This window comes from Urocitellus parryii, chromosome Y (genome assembly GCF_045843805.1).
Source record: "Urocitellus parryii isolate mUroPar1 chromosome Y, mUroPar1.hap1, whole genome shotgun sequence".
NCBI classification, from domain to species: Eukaryota; Metazoa; Chordata; class Mammalia; order Rodentia; family Sciuridae; genus Urocitellus; species Urocitellus parryii.
This window is the reverse complement of record NC_135548.1, coordinates 2,786,483-2,805,996: the sequence shown is the minus strand read 5'-3', so window position 1 is coordinate 2,805,996 and position 19,514 is coordinate 2,786,483. Positions and strand designations below refer to the sequence as shown.

General features: G+C 52.1%; 1 protein-coding gene across 1 annotated transcript in view; it reads right to left on the bottom strand.

Annotated features, from left to right (window-relative positions):
• LOC144251038 (F-box-like/WD repeat-containing protein TBL1X) overlaps positions 1–16,736 on the bottom strand; it is a 169,951-nt gene extending 153,215 nt beyond the window's left edge. Inside the window, exon 1 of the mRNA XM_077794163.1 lies at positions 16,659–16,736. The gene's annotated coding sequence lies outside the window, so the exon portion shown is untranslated. The remainder of the gene's footprint in view (positions 1–16,658) is intronic.
• Between the last annotated feature and the right edge of the window lie 2,778 nt (positions 16,737–19,514).

Below are 19,514 nucleotides of genomic sequence, written 5' to 3'. Positions count from 1 at the left end.
GAGAGCTTCCCTAGCATGCACAAGGCTCTGGGGCAGACCCCCAGCACTGTGTGTGTGTGTGTGTGTGTACACACATATTTTCCCACTCTGCATTGTCCTGGGCTTCCCCCCTGATTCATGTTTTCACACTTAAATCTTTCACTCACCAAAATAAAACAACTTGAATGCAGCAGCAGGCCACATAACCCACCAGGCAAACACACCATTACTTTCTCAAGATAGAGAATGTAGAGCAAGGTGTAAAAAGTTGGTCCAAGCATGCCTGACAAATCTCACCAGAGCGTAACCTGCACTGCCATTGACACCTTAGCCACTGGCTGGTAATTACCATTGGGCGTCCACTGGGCAGAGGCACAAATGAAATTTAAAGCACAATCACCAATACAGAGAACTTTCCATTTTAAAGCCAGTAATCCCAGCTACTCGGGAGGCTGAGGCAGGAGGACCACACGTGTGAGGCCAGACTCGGCAACTTAAGGAGACCCGGTTTCAAAATGAAAATAAAATGGCTGAGGTTGTTGCTCAATGACAGTGCACTTCTATATGTAAGTCCTAGCAAAGAAAAAAAACAGAATTTACAATCTTAAAAAGGAAAAGAACAGTATTTACAATCTAGGAAAATGCAAGCATAAAAGAATAAATTGGCAAGAGGCCTCTTGGAGAGGAAATAAAAAATTTTTTAGCTCCTTATGAAACCTCTTATTCAAAAAGAAGTTTTTGCACACCAAATAAAAGATTCCTTTATTAAACTAAGCCATCATTTAAAAATATTAATAAAGCCTGAAGAAGGACTACAGTACACAGCAAAGGATAAAGTCATGGAAGTGCAGGTGAGATGGTGCACACCTGTAATCCACAACCCCGGAGACAGGGGGATGGCCAGTCAGAGGGCAGCGAGAGCCGACTCAAGGAGACCCTGTCTCAGAAAAGAAAAAGGGCTGGGGGTGCAGCTCAGTGGCAGAGCGCTTGCCAGTCTGCAGAAGGCCCTTAGTTCCCCCGAGCACTACAAGAGAAAAATCAGGCTTTATTCTGCAACCCCACCCTGAACCAGAAACTGCGGTCACACATGGACAGGAGGGTGCTCAACCTGGAAAAGAACTTCAGCTGGGCACAGTGGCTCAGGCCTGTCATCCCAGAGGCTGGAGAAGCTGAGGCAGGAGGATGACGAGTTCACAGCCAGCCTCAGCCACTTAGTGAGGCCCGAAGCAACTTAGCAAGACCCTGTGTCTCCAAATCAAACAGAAAATGGGCTGGGGATGTGGCTCAGTGGTTAAGCGCCTTGGATTCAAAAAAAAGAATTCCGTTAGTCTTCTCAGTCGAGGCTGGGGCTTCCGGAGACCCTGGCAGTGACCACCGGCAAGCTGCAGGGGAGTCCCACAACCCCAGACCTGGAAGAAAGGTCACACAACCCCCCCAGCCCAGGGAAAGTCAAGTGTCCCAAGTCTAGTTACCTACTTGCTGATACCCACCCCAAAAACACGTCACCCAGGGAGAGACCAGCAGAAGCCCTGGACTTGATCTCACGTGGACCCTTAGGTGCAGAAGTTGGGAGAATGGGGAGAAAAATGGCTGTTGGCGTCAGGCTGGAAGCCAATGGTCCCGGAGTTTGTGAACAGGTTTCCCCTTTCCAATGCAGTCAAGGGGAGGGCCGGCCTGCATCCCGGGTTGGCACGTTCCTCACAGCCACCGCACTCCTGGGGTCCCTTGGCCCACCCCCCCACCTCTGCCCATGGGGGGACAAAATGCTCACGAGGAAGGAGCCACAACACGACGAACGTCAAAAGTTTTAAGAGAAAGAAGCCAGACATAAAAGTCCATGGATGGGGTTGGGTTCAGCGGTAGAGTGCGTGAAGGTCCGATTCGAGCCTCAGCACCCCATAAAGAAGTACTGTATCCATCTACCACTACAAGGAAAAAAGTTAAAAAAAGGTCCATGGATCCCATGATTGGATTTCTACAAATGGCACTGGGAGTGGGGGAGGGGAGGAGGGGGCAGAAGCAGCTGCCATGGGAATCTCAGCCAGTGATGGAAGGAGTACTTTAAATTCCACCGTCCCATGGAGAAGAGGCTCCAAAAGGGCCTGCGATCCTGCAAATCTCCCAATCTCCCGATGCTGATGTGAGCAAGCCGAGGTCAGCCGCAAGTCGGGCCTGGAGGTGGTGCAGGGGTGAGCTCAGGAGTCCCCTGGGAGAATCCAGGGGTCCTGATCTGGCCTGCCCAAGAAAGAAAAGGCAGGGGAGGACCTTGCCCCCCCCCACAGGTTCCAGGGAGCACCGTGCAGAGCTAGCACAGAGCCTGGCACCAGGCTGCCTCCCACTCCACCCCAAGGCCACCCCTGCCACCAGCAGCCGGGAGCCGTCAGGCAGACAGACCTGGGCCCAGCATCCCACACGTGCTGAATCAGAGATGCAGGGCACCGACTCGGCCCTCTGCCTCAGCAAGCTCTCTGGATGGTTGAGACATGAAGTTTGAGAACCAGTGGACATGGACCCATTAAAAAAAGTCCAACTATGGAACGGATACCCAAGTTTCCCTGCCTCCAGACAACAGAATCCCGCCCAGCAGTGAAGTAAGAATTAATGACATACAACACCCAGGAAGCCCCAAAAATCATTTCGCCAAGGGAAAAAAGCCAGGCAAAACCCAAACACAAAGCAAAAAAAAAAAAAAAAACAATTCCAGGAAAACGCACAGTAACTTGGAGCCCATGGATGGTTGCCTGGGGACAGGGATGGAGAGAGGCAGTGAGATTCCAAAGCAGAGAAGGAAACTTCAGGGAGCCATGGAATATTTGCGAGTTTGATTGTGGTGCAGGTTTCACAAACAGGCATGTGTACTTATGTATCTGTGAGGAATTAAACTGCACTTTATGCCTACTGATGCCAATTTCAATTTTGCCTCAATAAAGAAAAATAAGACAAGCAGATGGATCTTAACAAGCACCACGTGATTCCATGTGGTGAGAAACACTACATATTTGATTGTGGACAGGCAAAATGGCTAGGAAATGATCTACACGCTGTGTTCCTAGACTGGGTCTCCTGATTTCTCAGCCAGAGGGGGAAGAAGAAGAGATCAACTCTGAAAGGCTTGGGCTCTTTGAAATTAGCATAGAGTCAGTTATTCCCTCAGGGGAATAAAGTGTAGGGAGAGGGACTGGCAAAAGAAACCAAAGACCAAAGGGCAGATCCGAGGCAGTGAGTCCAGGAGGCCCAAGTAAAGGATAGACACTTTCAGGGGAGAGGCCAGCTTTCCAGAGACCAAAGGGAGAGGAGGAGGCCGGTACCGGGGAACCCAACCACCAGGGAGAGACAGATGCTCCCCAGATCCAAGCCCAGGTAAGTGACTGCTTCAGTTCAAATGTCACTCTTCCCCCTCAAAAGTGAGCTCCAGCCAGGGCCTGCCATCCCAGCAGCTCCAGAGGCCGAGACAGGAGGATCCAAGCCAACCTCAGCAACTCGGCGAGGCCCTGTCTCTAAATACAAAATAGGCCTGGGGATGTGGCTCAGGGGTCCAGTGACCCCTAGTACTCAATCCCCAGTGCCCAAAGGGGAAAAAAGTGAGCTCCAAAGTCTTGTTTATCCCTTGCCTTAGGAAAAGGGTCCACTCCCCTGGCAGGCCTGTGGCTGTTCTCAGCTCTCCAGGGACAGCCCACCCTCCTTAGGCCAGCCCCACCCCTTCGCAATTCTCACCTGCCCCCTGGGGCTGGGACACACCATTCCCTGTCACCTATCCCCAAGCGGACCAGGAGCTCCCTCCTGCCACGTGCCAGGTGAGGAACTAATGATTCCCACGTGGTTTCACCTTGGAGCCTGCAACAAGCGCATCATGATCCCGACTTTCCAGATAGATGAAGAACTGGAGGCAGGGAGCCCACCCCGCCGGCCTTCTGCTCCCCCTCCCTCTCTCTCCTGGGCAGTGGGAAGAGGGAGGCGAGATGCGTCAATCCAGACTCACTATCTAGAAAGCTCCACCACAAAGATACTCCTTCCTGGAGACTTATCTCTAAAATATCCAGAAAGGGAAATCTAGAGATGAGAGCCCCCCCCCCATTGCCCATGGCTGAAGGAGGGGGACAGGGGAGCAGAGACAGAGGGCAACTGGAGGACCACCTTATTGGGGAATTAAAATGGTTTCAAGCTAGGTAATGGTAGGTCTCCACAACTTGGTGAATCTACTGTGCATTACTATTCACTTAAGACAGGTGACATGATGGCATCTCCTTTACACCTCAACACTGTTCAAGAAAAGTCCCAGGGGTAACGCAGCGACACAGCGCTTGCCTAGCATGCTCCAGGTCCCGAGTTCCATGCCCAGGACCAGAAAAAAGGAAAGATGGGGGGAGAGGGGGCGGCTGCTATCAAATGAAACATTCAGGGAGATTCTGCGCCCCAGAAGGCAAAGCCAACATTCATGGCTAACCCAAATGAAACAAAGAAATACACAGCCTGCAAAGGAAATGGGTGCCCAGCCTGCATCGACAATGTATCCAGTTGCACTGTACAAGACGATGGTTAACTCATGCTCAACCCCAGCCCCCGACCTGCGCACAGAAATTCCACTCTGATGAACATCTGTGCCACCAGAAACCCATCCAGAAAAATACATGTGTTGTCCAAATATAGAAGGTGGAATGGAAAAGCAAACACAACGGGAAATTGGAGAACGGTGAACTTTACTTGTAGATAGAAACCATGAACAGAGCCCCAAGTTCCCTTAAAGGGAGCGCCACCCTGAAAAACCAGAGGCCTGCCTGCCTCCCAACAGGACGACCTATCCTACCATTTGTACTTGCACCTGAATCTTTAAAAAAAAAAAACAGTCTCCTATTTCACCCAACTTTCTTGGAAACTTGTACAGAATGTTCAAAGCATTACAAAACGCAACTAGGAGGCAGCTAACTGGGGGTGGGGGGAAGCAGGGTGTAGCTCGGGTCAGGCAATTGCCTAGCAAGTATTAGGCCCCAGGGTTCCACCTCCAGCAACTGCAAAAAGAAGAACTCGCTGACTCCTGGGTGGCTAGGAGCTGCACTTGACTGGGATGAAAAATGAAATGTTTCCATGAGCTAATCCCATTCTATATTTAGTTTGGGTACACTAATGTAATTAACTAGGGTTATATAATTTTGCTAGCTTCAGATTTCCAATTATAAAGCTTCACATACAATTATTGGAACTAAAATTGATTTGATTTTTATTTCCACGGAAAGACAAAGACAGCTCATTTTTATACCCCCAGCTTCTCCACGGGGAGTTAGCCGCCGGCGGGGTGTGCAGGATGGGAATGGCCCAAGAATGCTCTCTGCCCACTGGGTTCTATACTCCCTGAGGTGGCTGTGCTCAGATTTCATGTCCCTGTGGCTGGTCCCACTTGGTCTGACTTGTTCCTGCCCTGCACGGTCCAGCCTCAACTCCCAGAAAGTGTAGGGAGACGCCGGCCCCGCCGACCACACCCCACGTCCACTCAAACAAAATCAGTTCAGGTGTGGGCCTCCGAGGAGCGCATGGGCCTGGCTGGCAAATGGATGCAGAATGACCTCTGCCGTCACTTAGCAAAGACAAGAGAGGATCCAGATCCAGGGTGTCCAGCCACCGGCCTGCAAGGTGAGGCTCACCAGGCGATTCCGCCTTCCTCCTCCAGGGGGTGGGCGGTGGGGGGCACATGCAGCTTATTGGCGAATACTCTCTGCACCTGCCTTACACTTGGTTTTAACCGACTGTCAGAGGAGCTTAAAGGATCTCTGGAGAGCTGGGACAGGGCACAGATGCAGGCTGTTAAAAAAAAAAACCCACTTGCCTTTTCTCCTCTCCTTGCAGTGGGTGCCTTCTGAACATTACTACAAAGAAAAGCAATGCTTCCTGAAGTCGAGATAAATAAGGGAAAATGCATGTCTGCGCAGATGCCCAGGTGCCTTCATGACGCCTGCCCGAGGAGTCCCCTCGGTACGTGGAAGCCTGCAAGCACTCTTCCCTGTGGACGCCCCGCATCCTTTTATATACAAACTTACACGGGGAATTCGGTCTCTGCAGAGGGGAGACGCACAAACAGCCAAAACTACACCGGCCAGCACACACATACCAGAGCTAATTCAGCCATCCCTTCCAGTTAAATAAACGAGAGAGCAGGCCTGGAAATCCCAGAGCAACTGGAGGTGGACAGTCAAGGGTTTCATGAAAACCACCTCCAGCCCTTCTCAGCGAAGGGGTCTGGCCAGCAGGCCCAGAGGTCCACCTCTCACCTCCACAGTCCACGGTGGGGTCCGACTTTGGAATTTAATCTTGATATGCATTCACTCTAACACCCGTGATTCAGCATCAATTAAAATGATCTTTGCCATCTAAATGAGACTCTAATGTGATAAATGCAAAAATAACTTTAATAGCAATCATGATGGATAAAACGCAGCCGGTGGGGGACAAAAACATCAAACCAACAGCCAGACTTAGGGCACCCAATTCTGGCACTGTCTCCTCCCGTTTCCTTTTAAAGTTTGAGCCACTTCTTCCACATAATGCCCGACTCTCCAGAGCCCTGGAGGCATCCGTCAATAAAAGGAGCTGATTTATAAACAGAAGGAGGTAATTAGGAAAACACTGCAGAATCAGAAAGGCTTCAAAAGCTCCACACTCTTGCAAGGTTTCCTCAGGCACCTGCAACCAGATACTGTCATTGGCTTCTCAAATATTTTTTCAGCTTTAAAAACAAAGCAAAACCCACTCATCTAAAATGTGCAGGGTACACCCTGTCAATGAATGTTTCCTTCCCTAAGGAAGATCCCTACTCTTGACTCCTCCAGACCACTATCTAAACCTTAAATGGGGAGACTGCAAAGTCACTTGGCCTGTGTGCGAGACACACACACACACACACACACACACACACACACACACACACAGACCTTGGTACTTGGACACATACAACCTGTGCGTCTCTGCACAGAAATTTTGGCTTTGTCCCATATTCCCAGCTTCCGGGACCCTAAATATGATTTCAGAGCACACACCTGTATCAGTTCAAGCAGTACAGCTCCCGTGCCCCCACCTCATGATTTATGAGCTCCATAAATTGGCATAGAATCAACAGCAATATCTCAGAAACAAAACCTAAGGAGGTAGTTTTTTTCATAGTCAAATTATGAATTAAAGCCAGCTGTAATCCCAGCTACTTGGGGGAAAAGGATCCAAGTCGAAGATCAGCCTCCACAACTTATGGAAACCCCGTCTCAAACTTTAAAAAAGAAAGGTCTGATCAGGTCCCCTGATTTCAATAGCACTGAAAAAGAAAATTTAAGTTTTTAACTTGGGGTTCTTGAGTTTTTACCAAAGTGGAATTGGCGTTAAAACTGCCTGGCATTAAAATGTCTGATAAGAGGGGAGGGGGATGTTGTGGTTCAGCAATAGAGGGCTTGCCTAGCATGCCTGAGGCCCAGGGTTCAATTCCCAGCACCACCAAATAAGTAAATAAGTCTGATAAAATTCTGGGAGAAAGAATCGATGGCAAAGACCCAAGTTTGATCCATTCCCCACATAAACAAATGGTGGGACCGTGAATTCCCTCCTTCCCTTGTTGGTTTTCAGAAGTACCATCTGTAACTACAGCACCACCTGGATTTTTACAGATCCTAGGAATTCTGTTTCCAGAGTGGCAGTATAGATTTCCACGTCACATGGCTTTGGTGACATCTACTCAACTCCACTTCCATCTTCAAACGGACATCAAGATGGCACACCTCACAGAAGGCACCCAGAGGGCCCGTCGGGACCCAGAATCGCCCACAGGGCACTGGAATCGGAAGCCGGCGGGCAGGTGTGCCTCGTTCCCTCCAGATCTTAAAGGGATTTCAGATGGTCTCACTGCATTGAAGTATTTGTTATTAAGGAGGTAAGGAAATAAAATGGCAGCTCATACAGTGAGCTTCGGTTGGTCTAAACTTCCACCAGGAAATCCAACTAGAAGTGCTTGCACAATTAAAGCGTGCCCCACAGCTGCAGATGCTAAAGCCCGAGACCAAGAGCGAATCCTCAGCAGTACAGAGACAGGTTGTTTGAAAGGGGACCAGGGCCCTTCTGTTCCTGCTCCTACTACGAGGATGGTGTTAGCAATCCAGTTCTCAACACACCTGGACCAAGTTTTCAACCTCCTGGAGAACTGGGAAAGCAATTTGGCTGGTGAGGGTCTCCCTCCTCCCTGCTTCTGTCCCCCTGCCAGAAGCCGGTGGCGAGGGTTCCAGAGAGGGAAGCAGTCAGTGCCAGCTATCCGGGGTCATGTGGCAGGTTCCCAGCTCCAGGAAAGCAAGCAAGCAATCGTTCCTGTTCTCTTGTAAGCATTGCAGCTACATCACGATTGGAAAAACAGGCAGACACCCTGGTCAAGAATCAACACCGTTGAATTGTGCCCCGAGCATCGTTTGCGCTTACTTTACGCCCTCTGGGAGACCAGAGACACTACAATACTCTCAAGAATTACTCAGAAACATCCTAGAGCCCAGAGAGTCAACCTTCTTTTTTTTAAAACCAAAATAAATAACTTACCAATGTTTACCAAAATAGTGCTTCTTTTAACCATGGGGAAAAAGTTAATCTAAGCACAGAATGTAAATAACTGTCCATCATCTCAACATTTCATTGTCTTAGTCAGCTTTTTCACTGCTGGGACTAAAAGACCCCACCAGAACAACTGTAGAGGAGGAAAAGTTTACGTGGGAGCTCACACTTTCAGAGGTCTCAGCCCACAGACGGCAGACTCCATTCCTCGGGCTCAAGATGAGGCAGGACATCACAGCGGTGCAGGAAAGCAGCTCACAGGACCATCAGAAGCAGACAGAAAGGCTACTTGCCGGACACAAATATATACCCCCAAGCCACGCCCCCCAATGCCCACCTCCTCCAGCAACACCCCATCTGCCTCCAGTTACCACTCAGTTAATCTCTATCAGGTGATTAATTCACTGATTAGGTTAAGGCTCTCCAGTCATTTCTCCTCTGAACCTTCTACTACAAGGAAGCTTTAGGGGAACACCTCACATGCAAACCATAACAATCATCGTTGGCCACAATCTTTTTTTAAAAAAAGGTGCATTTAACGTTGAAGTAGTGTCCACGAACCCTGGCCAAATCACCCCACCTGAGCAGAGCTCGCCCAACCTCTCGCCTCTACTCGGGAAGACACGCCCAGATTACATGACTTCATACAACCAGGCAGGACACCAAAGCGAGACTTGAGTTTCCAAACTGTCAGGACCAGGATTCTTCCAGAAAATACGCCATCTCTCACAAGATCAAGGTGGCTCCCGCCAGGCTGAGGCAGTGAGATTAGGGTTTCTCAAACACAGCCAGCTCTCCTCCACCTTGCTTTGGGGTACACCAAAAGGAGGTTCACAACTCGCACCAAACACAAGGATCCATTTTATTTCTCTGACAAATGAACAACTCGGTGTCTTGGGTCTGGTTTATCTTGACAGGATTAACCTAGGGGGAAGACTTCAAGGGCCCTTCAGTGTCTGTGCATCCTATGTTCAAAGCCAAAGCCATGATTTTGACCTTCTGATACCTTGTATCTATGCACAGTCTCTGAAGGCCTGAGGCCGTTTTGGGCAGTAGGTACAAAGATGTCCCAAGTCCATCAACCTGGAGGCAAGAATAAAGTCCAGCCAAAGAGGGGATCTTCATCAAACCCCCAGCTAAACGCCTGCAGCTGTTTCGCTCTGGTTTCTCCAACACAGCAAGCGGCAGCCAGCTGTCCGCAACCTTGCTTTGGAGCACACCCAGGGCTCACAGCTTGCCTTTCCAGGGAAAGTACTTTGGCCACAGAATGCTGAAGCAGAAAGTTTGCATGTCGTCAAGAGAGTCACGGAAACTGCTGGAAGAGTGGGGGATTCCCCCTGGGGCACGTCATCAAGGGCAGGTGTTCTGCAGAAAGGGTGACTGCGGAAGAAGGGATGCCGTCTTTGGGGTGCTGGGATTTTCTCTATCCCCACGGCGGTGGCAGTCCTCAAAACCTTGCTTAGGCTAACACTCATAAAAATCATGAGCCCCAAAGGAAAGCCGTCGACTTTACCACACAGCAATTACCAAAGCTATTCACATAGACTGTAATTACATAGGTGGGATCCTACATGTATGTTTAAATATACTTCTAAATATAGGACTAGCCCGGGAACTTAGGGGTGGGAGGGAAAAGATAAGTGACCTACACCTGTAATTCCAGCAGCCCAGGAGGCTGAGGCACGAGGATCACGAGTTCAAAGCCAGCCTCAGCAACTTGGCAAATGTAGCTCAATGGTTAAGCACCCCTGGGTTCAATCAGTATAATTTTTTGGTACTGGGGAGCACCCCCTAAATAAATAAGTAAATAAATAAATGGGATTGCTAGAGACCATCATTTTCAATGAAGATAAAACTCAGATCCTGTTCCTGAATTTGGAAATCGAGGGAAACAGAAGCATTTTGAACTCCAAGCGTTATCCAATAATTCCATCTCCTTTAACCCAAGAACCCTGAGTGAATTTCTCCCTCCCTCTGCCTCCCTTTCTCCCCCTAAGAAAACGAATGCTGGAGGAGTTCACCAATTTGCCTCCAGGTGCTGTCAGTAACTACTTCTGACTGCAAAGCACGGGCCCTGGGGACACTGATCACCCATCCAGCAGAAGGGCAAAATCCCTTGATCAGGCTGGGTTGGGGGCTGGCTCAGGATGACTGGAGCCCACCGCAGAACCCCACTCTGGACACCCCTTCCCTGTGCACATCTATAAAACCTAGGTCCACTCCCAGCTGTCCAAAACACCTGCTCACTCAACCACCCCACCAGCTGTCGCAGAGGACATGGGCAGAAGCAGCAACCCCGCGCCCAGCAAGCAGCGAAAACTTCCGACAACTGCTGCTGAGCTGCCCCCTCTGAGGTTTCTCAGTCACCCTGTGCCGGGTGACATTCCAAGGGGACACTCATTTCACCGAGTGCAGAGTGGGTCTGCATCAACACCAAAAGGCACAAGCAGACCTAGTCAATCTAAGATGATGTCAGTCAAACCAAAAGGAAGACGCTGGCCACCGTGCACTTGAACTTGGGGCTTCACTGTACTTGTGTCCAGACAGAGCCGGAGGGACCAGCAGCCCCTTCCCCCTACACCTAGCGGCTTTAGCGGCTTTATTTCTAATCAATCATTCTTCAAAGCTCATCTCCAACCTCTTCTCCTTCCTTACTCCTGTGAGCACCTGAAACTGATTGTATCAGCACCTACTGAGACGTGTTTCCTAATACGCTACCCGCCCCCAATACTTGTATACCTTGAGAACCACACAACTTGATAGATATAGTTCTCCTTTTGGCATCCTCCTCCCCCACAGAACCTTGACCAAAACAGATCTGTGCAGTCGATTACATAACTCAAGGTTACCACTTCTTGGTACTACGAACATTGAAGGCTGAATCATCCTCTGTGATGGGGGCTGTCCTGTGCCCCCCACTGGAGAGTTAGCCCATTTTTCTGTTGCTATAACAAATAATACCTAAAGCTGGGTACTTTATAAAGATTTACTTAGCTCACAGTTCCGCAAGTCCCGGGTCAGGCTGCCAGCCCTCTGCTTGGCTGGTGGTGAGGGCCTCGTGGCTACATCACAACATGACAGTGGACTCGGGCGGCAGGATGGGAGGGTGTCCAGGAGGAAGAGATTCCACGGCCAGACAGGAAGTCGGGGAGATTCAGGGCCAGGCTTGCTCTTTCAGAAGAGCTTGCTCTCACTCAACTGCACCAGACGGAGGAGCATGGATGCCTTCCAAAGGCGATGCCCTCTGACCTAATTACGTTGCACTAGGTCCCACCTGTTAAAGGTGCCACTTCTCAACACCACCTCACCAGGGACCCAGCTGCCAGTCCCTGAAACTCTGTGGGACACACTTAGGTTGTTTCCAAACCATAGTTCACGGGTCCCGGCATCCACTGATCTCCAGGAACGCCTTGCCCACCGTGACAACACAACGTGTCTCCACACACCGGCAAAGTTGTGCCCTGGGCAGGGGGCACAAGGGCCCCAACTGAGCACAAATCCCAGCCCTCGATGTTGAAGACACCATATCAACATTCTCCACGTTCATTTTTAAGATTTTTCCCTTTTTTTTCCCCTGAACACACGTCATACCCCACATCTTGATCTCTCCATTCTCAATGGCCAGGAACAAACTTAAGAAGGCAAAGGAAATGGCACCCAATTACCTTGGATTAAAAAAAAAAAAAACTCTTCCATTTTAATTTTAAATTTGGTCCAATTCTGTTGTTGTTGTTATTTTGTTTTTTATGGGTGCCAGAGATTGAACTCAGGGTACTTGACCACGGTGCCCCATCCCCAGCCCTAGTTTGTACTTTATTTAGAGACAAGGTCTCACGGAGTTGCTTAGTCCTAGATGTGGCTGAGGCTGGCCTTCAACTTATCATCCTCCTACCTCAGCCTCCCAGGCTGCTGGGATTACAGTTGTTGTGTCATTGTGCCCGGCCCAATTCTGTTTCTTAATGGTTTCCAATTCACTCCAGCAGGCAGGGAAGCTCCATGAAGATCTGAAAGCACTGACGATGGACAGAAGGGCCATGCAGGAGGCTCGCCGGCCCAGCAGCAGCCTGGCTATGGACTCCTGCACGGCTACATTGTCCCCTGAGACGGTCAACTCCTGTTCTCAGACACAGGCTCTGGCTGACCTTTGCACACACGTCAACCTTTTCCGGTCCCTTCCCACCTCCAGCTTTGATTCTGGTTCTCACTTGTGCTGATCTGGCCAGATGGGTCCATCTGGGCAAGGCCGGCACTGAGGGGCGGGAAGGAGGGAAGGGGTGAAGGAGGGCAGGGCGGAGGGGAAACTTCGCCTCCAGTCTCCGCGGCCTAAGAGGCCAGTTATTTCCTTCAGGCTAAAAATAGTTATGGAAAAAAAAAAAGTTTATCTTTCCAGTGTTTAAAAAAAAAAAATGTGTTTACAGAATGACTCGAGTCGTGCTTCCTGATTGGAACTATTTTTTAAACATAATTGCTGGTGAAAGATTAACAATTTATTGCATGTAGCGTACTACACTTTTTTTTCTCCTTAATGGAGGGAAATGTCGGGAAACCAAAGTAGGCTGGTCTTGCCTCACTCCTGTCGGTCAATGTCAAAGTCAGAGCCTACTGTGGGATCCTGACCCGATGGGACAGGGGCAAGGGGGACCCTAGGGTTTGGTGAGCTGCTCTGCTACTGGCTCTGGGTACCTAGAGGAGCCCCAGGTACCCAGAGCCAGCGAAAACTTGAAAATGTCGAATGCAATTCAGCACTCGGTCACCCTGCGCAGGACCCTCACCCACGGCAGCTGGACAAGAGCCTTCCAGCTGTACCATGTGGTGTGTTCACTGCAGTCCACTCAGGTGGGCCGCGTGGGGACTGGCGGGACCACTTTTCAGACAGAGAACCCCCTGCCTGGCCCAAAGTTAAACACTCACTAGGGGTTTCATGTTTCTGGCCTTGGCACCCCAATCTAAAACTAACGCTATTAATTTCAGGTTAAGACATGCCCTCTTTTTTTTTTAATAAGAGTTTATTTAAACTCGAATGCCTCTCCCCTCCACCCAAGAAGTACACCCACCTCCTTTCTTTCCTTAACCTTCACTCACTTCATTAACTACACAGCAGTACCTGCTTCAAAACTTTTGCCCTACTGAATACAGTGGCCACTTTCCACACATCACTGAGTACATGAAATACACTTAGGGCTTATTTTTAGTCAATTTAAGTCTAAACCGAAATGTCTGGCTTAGTGACTACCATATCCAATGGCATGGCTACAGAAGAAAGTAATCAGCGTCAGAGTGTATACACAGATTTCTACCCACAGTCAGTATAGATTCTCACCCGTGTGTCATTTATAGATCTTTGCCTCCCATTATGGAAATCCACACTAGACAGGAAGGCAAAGTAACACCAAGTTTCAGAGTTGGGCCAGGGGAACCACCCAATCTTCCCTCCCCCTCCGCTATGAGTGAGCATGTCATTTAATGGCTATGAGGGTTAGTGTCCTCAGCTGCAGAATGGAAACAATAATTGCTATCCATAGAGAGCCAAGTGCCTGCAAAATCCTCAGTTCAGGACAGTGGAGTTATGTAAGGACAATTGTTCTATTTGTGCAAGAACAATTAAAATTTGCAAGAGGCTTTATACTTTCAAAAACTTAACATAAGCATTCTCTTTGGGCCCTTGCCTTACCCAGAGAGGACCACTCTGCTAGTAATCCTGTTCATTTTGACACTTAGAAAATGATTCCCAGGAAAGTTGCAGAAGTTCAAGGTCAAACAACCCATCAGCATGGTGGGCCCGGTCAAGACTTCAGGCCAAGTGGAAATAATCCGCATGCTGACATCACCAGTCCAGATGAGGACAAACTCAGGGCTTCTATTCAGCATTCTGTTGGCCACAGGGATGGAAGAAACTTTCCTAACCACCCAGGAAGGCAGACTCATGATGCCATCAACAGACTTCACACACTGAGGCTGTGCTAGATAAAGTAGGACTCAGTACACCCCAGTGCTCCACCCCTCCACGTGGTATCCAGATTCAGTCCATTACAACACTTCTAGTAGTGGTGTGAGGGTCTGGGAGGATTGGGGACCCATGCATGAAAAGCAAAGGATGGAACTCATGGAACCCTCAATCAAAGAACAGTCAGAGCCAGCACCTGAGGAGGCTGGTAGCACACACCCACTCCTATTCCCAGTGACCCCAATGGCAGCTTTGCCATGCCTTGGTATCCCCCCAGCAGCTAGTCTATACACTTTTGGATGAACACCTGTCCATCAACATAAAAAGAGAAAGTTATGTTCTTACTAAGATGACCTAGAGTACAATCAGTGATATTGATACAATCGATAAAAAGAAAACCTCCAGATTTTGAAACTTTCACCTCTGAGTGCACACACAACACTGCTGAGTGCACTGTTTGGTCTTTCCAAACAGTACTGGCAAACTGATCTCCTCGGAGCCCATCAAGCACGGTGGGGCGCCGAGGACGACCTCACTACACCCCCAATTCCCCATTTGGGTCCCACAGGAGTGTGCTTGACTAAAGAAAGGCTGGAGTTGCCTTTAGGAGCCATTTGAATACGTAGCTCAAGTACCTAATGAACTTCAAGTTTTATTTTTTAATTAATCACCCGACTGGGTGGCTTCCCCCCAAAATATGCAGCACGTGAGACAAGAACACCCTTTAAAATAAAAGCGTCTTAATAGTTCCATACTAAACAGTCTCCTTTTCTTCTTCTTCTTCTTCTTTTTTTAATTGTGTCTTTTCTAAGAATGAGTTGTAACCTTTTTCTAAGAGCCATTTCCTACCCCCAAGCCACTGGGGCCAGGGACCTTACAGGGGAGCCAGGGACCTTACAGGGCGCTCCCCTCCTCCCCCTCCCCTCCTAGAGTCCCGCCCCCTTCTCTTCCAGCCTAAACCAGGGACGCACTGGGGCGGCGTGTCAAGAGAGGAAAACATGCAGAAGTCACGTCAAGCCACACGACAAGGCAAAGCAGAACACTTGCACATGCATGGGAGGGGCGTTCTAGGTTTTGCTCCACGACACCACCAACTCAAAAAGAAACACCCCGGACCTTAACTTTGTGGAATTTCCAATGCAGTTGGCTTGGAGAACTGAGGGTTCCATGAGTTCCATCCTTTGCTTTTCCTGCAGGCCTTGCAAAGAGCGAGCCGGGCACCCCCACCCCCAGCCCGACCGCCCACTAGCAACGCACGTGAAATCCAGGCCCTATCCCCTCGCAGGCGGGCCTCGGGCGACCCAAAGTTGTGATAACGCGGTGATCACCAACTCCCTAAGGTGCACCCACACACACACACACTCCGAGCTCCGGCACCTGCCTAAGGAAGGTGCCCCTGGGGAGCAGGGAAGGGCTGCCCACGAGAGGACACCACCCGCTCCCCCAGCCCGGGAGCAACAGGTCTACACCCTTCCCAGGCCGCGCTCTGCAGACCCTCTCCCGTCCCAGGACGCTCCCTTCCACCCAGATCGCCGCCCCTCGGGTCCCCGCGCTGGGACCTGGAGTGGGGGCGGGGAGGGGAGCCCCCCCCCCGACTTCCTTGACAGTTCCTGCGCCTCCAAAACTGAGCGGACGCGGGGCCCGGGCCGCCTCGCCCGCCACTCACTCCTCTGCGCGCCGCCGCGCTTCCACCCGGTTCCGGGAGGGCCGGCAGCGCCCCGGGATGAATGGGGATCCCCTCCCCCACGGGGAATCCCGCCCCGGCCCCCGGCCCCCCGGCCCCCCGGCGGCACCGGGCTGCCCCGTCGTTGCCCAGGAGCCAGAGACAAAGGGGCCACGGGGCAGAAATCCTGCGCTTTCCCAAACTTGCTGGCCACCTCCCCCTCCCAAAACAAAGGCGCACCCCCAGCCTCCGCCCGCGCCCCACGCGCCCGCACTCCGGGGTCGGCCACGCCGGGGTATTGTTCAGCCTCCGGGGAGGGCACCGCGCCCCGACCCGGGCCCGGGCACACTTGGGGACCTGCCCCCCGGGGGCCCCCGGCGCGGGGGGAGGGTGCGGGCGCCCTGGCGGCGGGCCCCAGCCCCCGGCGGGGCGATCGCCGCGCCCCTCGGCCCGAGAAGTTTGCGCCCCCGCCCCGGACCGCGCCGGCCGCCGGCCCCGCGCACTCACCTCGCCGCCCGCAGCGCAACTTGTGGCCGCGCCGGGCCGCGCCGCGCCGCGCCTCCCTCGGCCGGCCGTCGCCGAGCCCGGGCCGTGCCGCGGCCGACCAGGGCCCGGGCCCCGGAGCAGCCGAGCGCCGCCCCCGGGCCGCCCCCGCCCGCCGCCGCCGAGTCTCCGAGAGGGCGCGGGCGCTGGAAAGTTTCGGAGCCGAATGGCGGCCGGAGGGCGCTGCGGCGGCGGCGGCGGCGGGGCGGGGGCGCTGGCGGCTCCTGGCTCCCGAGCGCGGAGAGTGGGGGGGCTGGGGCGGGAGCGGCGGCGGCGGCGGCGGCGGCGGCAGAGGGCGGGACGGCGGGAGGGACCGGCACGGGCAGTGACCTCCGGGGGGAGCGGCCGCGAGCGCGCCGACCCCGGCCGGGAGGACTGCCGCGGGTCGCCTCCGCTCGACCCTCCCCCACGGCCTGGGGGGGCGCACCCCCAGCCTTTCCCTCCCCCGCCGGAGGGGGAGGGGAACCCGCGTCCCAGGCGGCCCCTCCCCTGCACCCTAGGGGGGGGGGACGAGTCCCAAACCAGCAGCCCCTCCCCCACGGACGGTGGGGACTCCAGGCCTGCCCCTCCCCCCACGGCTCCCCAGGAGGATCTGCGCCCCCACCTTATCGCTCGATGGGCTGGGGGGGACCTGCACCCCCACACAGTTTCTCACCCCAAGCCTTACCACCCCACGCCTAGGGTGGGGAAAACCCAGGCCTCTCTCTTCTTGCTCTGAGCCCTGTCCCTCACCCGTGGGGAGGACAGCAGGACTGGGGGGAACCTAGGCCTAGACCCCACCCAGTGCGAACCGAGCCATTCTACTACTGTATTCAGAGGCTGGGCACCCGGGCCACCCCCACGGTTCCCAGTTTGGGGCACGGGGACCTGGGCCACGCTAGGGTTACCCTCCCCCACCTCCAAAAGAAGCCGCCCAGCTGCCCCAACAGACCCCCCTGCAACCTGCCCGAGGGTCCGTCTGTCTCAAAATGGTTTACCCCCCACGCCCCAAATTGGGCGCTCAGGAGGAGCCGGGACCTTTGCAAAATACCTCCCTGGGAGAAAAGCCAGAAATACGTGAGGGGAGTCTCAAGACACCCCGGGTGGGTGCCAGAAGCTAAGGTGGAAGCGTGCGAGGAAGGGGTGATGGGGGGTACCCGAGCCCTGGGATCTCCACGCCCATGCCCCCACCTCCAGGCCTCAGACCTCGGGCATTTGCAAAGTGGTTTATGTTGCAAGGTTTATATGGCCCAGCCCTGGTGCGCCAGACTCCCAGCGCTCCTTCCTCCTCTCCACGTTGGGGCCGACTCCCCACCACTCCCGGCCTTAATTCAGTTAAAACAGAGATCCGCTCCCCCTCCCCAGCACCTTTGGTGTCTGCCTCCTTGAATATTTTTTAAGTAAGTTTGCCCCTCCCTTTGGTATATAATGAGCCTCGTGTTAAGAGCCCAGTACACTCAGCAATTTAAGCTATAACCTCACTTGCTCCTTCCTTGAACACTAGACCATTTGTTGTTCTGCTTGTTGGGGGAGGGGGGGACCCGAGATGAGTTTTTAAGGGGCCGGTCCTCCATCAAAAAGGCGGACCTAAAAAAATCACCCTGCAAAATACTGCTGTAAAGCGTCCATGATGTAAAACGACTGTTGCTACGCCATTATTAGAGCACATCAATAAAAAATACACACTTACACAGTCTCCATAATTGTGAATCAGCAGAATAGATTGTGTCTTATTATGTATCAGTTGCCATTGGAGACCCCCCAAAAGGACTTGGTGGGGCCTTCCCTGGAGCCTGCCCTTCGTTGCTCCCGGGCTCCCTGGGCTTGTGCAGACTGAGGCTGAGGTATTACATGCAATCGAAAAACGGAGGGTGCAAGAGACAAACCCGAGCGAGCTCATGATGCAACCCTGTCCCGGTTACACGTGCTTCCCTTCCCCCCACCGCCTGCTGGTGGGAGCGCTGCGTTTTTTCCGCCTGTAGGGTCACATTGTGGTTGATTGATTCTCCTTTCGCCTTGCTCAGTCATTCAGATTTGGAAAGTAAATAACAAGTTGACATCATTACCGCTCTCGGCTTTACGGGGACTCGGCCCTCGGTTACCGCACACTCCTGAGTAGCCGCGCACCACCAAACCACTCCCAGCCTCCCAGCCCTGCTTGGAAAAGCCAAGCCAAACTACGGTTCAAGAGCCTCTTTGTGTGATTCTGTGACTTGGCAGATGCCAATCATTTAAAGTTTGGGAAGGTGGTGGAAATCCTCATCCTCCAACTAAGGCCAGGTCTTGCATTCAGTCTTTTGTAACTCACAGCCAGAGAGACAGTTCAGAATCCATCTTGCCTCTTTGGTAATATACAATAAACCCAAAGGTTATTGGATGTTAAAAGACAAGGGCAGGGCGGGGTGGCGGTGTCGTGCGGCCCTAGAGCATTTGCCTGGCCTGTCCAAGGCTCTGGGTTCGAGCCTTGGCACCGGAGAATAAATTTTAAAAAGTCAAAGGCTTTTATCAAAGATGCATAGCACCCTCAAGGGACTTTGTAAGTCCTAAAAAAGGGACAAGAGAACCCCTTACGTGCATCACAAAATCACCAAAATTTCCCTTTCTGAAGTGCTAAATGGATGGTCAGTTAGACCATTTAATTTGAGTGATGTTTTCAAGTGTGCGTGCATAAGGTGGGGAAAAGCAAGGAAATGAAGTAGATTGGGAAGGAGCAGGGTGCACTTGTGGAGAAGTGAGGAACAAGGATTTCCACATATGCCCACCGTGTGTGTGTGTGTGTGTGTGTGTGTGTGTGTGTGTGTGTTTTCTGAACTTTATTTGCAGTTAGTTGCTATCCTTGGA